The sequence below is a fragment of the Malaya genurostris genome, chromosome 2, assembly GCF_030247185.1.
Source record: "Malaya genurostris strain Urasoe2022 chromosome 2, Malgen_1.1, whole genome shotgun sequence".
Classification (NCBI taxonomy): Eukaryota; Metazoa; Arthropoda; class Insecta; order Diptera; family Culicidae; genus Malaya; species Malaya genurostris.
The window spans coordinates 12,585,742-12,587,912 of NC_080571.1; positions in this window are offsets into that span (position 1 = coordinate 12,585,742).

The following is a 2,171-nucleotide window of genomic DNA, read 5'->3' on the forward strand; positions in this document are numbered from 1 at the left end:
TGATTGATTTTTGTACTGTTGAATAAAGATTGATTCATGAACGTCAGAATGTAGTTCCCAAGAAAACTTGTTGACTATTAGCTAGTAAACATCAAAGCAATTGCATAGGTGTATCTACCAGGAAAATGTAGGTGGTATTTTCCGTTTATTAAGTGAAAGTGAAAAAATACTAATGCGGCTACACCACATGGTTTTAGTTCATGTGCTGTCCGACTAACTTAACTAAAGCAAAGAAACCTAGCTTTGAGTAGACCGGGCAAACGAGGCGGTTACAGGTTTGTATGCAAGAGGCCGCCGCTTCCGACGGCGGGTCGGCGGCCGGCTCATCTTGGCTTCGGTTATGTGGCTGCGCCCCATCAGTTACACAGGAGACATGACATGCAGGAGATATGACCCTTGCGGCAAAATTACCCTTTCGGCGAAATGACCTATTCGGCGAAACGACTTTCGCCGAAATGGCATTCGGCGAAACGACTTTCGGCGAAATGGCTTTCGGCGATATGACCCGCTCCCGGTAAAAACTATTTGAAAAAAAAATGATTGAAAAAGTTTCATCCTTTGCGAAAGGTCGCCTCGATCAATTTTGGAAAAAAAAACAAAGTATGCAAAGTGTTTTTCTGTGACGAAGTTTGCTTGTCATTCATCAATGTCAATCAAATCGGAGTGGGTGCATCCAACATTTATTTTATGGCGTTTTCGTTTTTAATTTGCACTACACCGGTGCAGTGCTACACTGAGGCATGAATAAACGAACAAAAATGACGAAAACATAAACAGTAACCATTGACTACAATAAACGATTCCATTGCGCAGAGCTACACCAAACTTTTGATGAGTGCTACACCAGTGGTATCGGTGCAGAAAAAGTGTAGCACTGGTGTAGTGCAATTGGTAAAAACGAACGGTTTCAGTGCAGATTTCGCTACACCAGTGTAGTGCAATTTAAAAACGAAAACGACATTAGTTAGTGCGAAACTCGTTAATAATAACTATATGAAGTTTGAAGACTGGGCAATCTATAGTTTTTTTTTTCTTAAATCCAACCTCAAAACTAAAGAAATTAAACCGCAACATTAATATACTTCTAAGTAGTCAAATAATGGAAGAATCACTGTATGATACTTAATTATTATTACTCAGAATATTAGATCAACATATTGGTCCGTATTTTTCAATCACGGCAACGCTCGGGCATTCGGTGGAGTTTAGGTCAAAAATTATGTGGATAATGGAGGATGAGACATTCCGTGGCACCCTCTGGATGGGTCAGACTTGGAGCCAGCAGATTACCTCTTGTTTCTATTAATGTAGAACACCACTTCAGATTGAATAGGTAATCAGTTACATTTTCTTGAGCTCGACGGACCAGGGTTTTTGTTTCCGAATAGTGATGAATAATTTTATGATAGTGCTTGAAATCCTAAAAGTACGCTGGACACTTGATCCTGGAAGCAATACTTGACACAGTTGTGAGACGAACATCATACTTATTGTTGTCGTTGGCAGCACAAGTTATTGAGATTGAAGCAGTCAACCGCTCATATGTAGTATGAGGTTTTGTAGAACGCTTCTATCATCATGACTTCTTATCATTGATTTTCGTTCTACTTAAAAAATCGATTTTCTTCGCAACAAAAACCGTCGTTCCGTCCGATCTTGGCAAGCGAAACCGGGCCCTCTTGTGTAACGCAATCGAACTTCCGTCGAAATTTATCAGTTTCCGCCGAGCAAGCAATCGTGACGAAACCGAAGCGATGGAACCGCCGCCGTCAGTTCGATCGATTCCGGAGGGTTCAACTCGAATCAACAAACCTTTGTTCAGATTCTGCTTCCGGTCGCTACAATCGGTTCGCGGTTGGATGCATCCTTGTCAGCACAATATTCCATCCGGTGAAGTTACTTACGTTGTTTATTTGCCCTCACGGGGCCCTGGCTCTGCTGGGCTCGGTTCTGCTTGCTGCGGTTTTCCAACTAAATCTCAGTCATACCGACTCGTTGTATGCGTGTGTGTGTGTGTTAGTGTGTATTACCATATTCTGTGCCGTGTTGTAGTAAGCAAACAAAATAAAGGTAGCAGTACGGTCGGTTCCCGGCTTGTGTTTGCGGTTACTTTCCCGAGATGAACTTGGAGAAACTCTGGGAGTTAGTAAACCCGGATTGATTCAGGACTT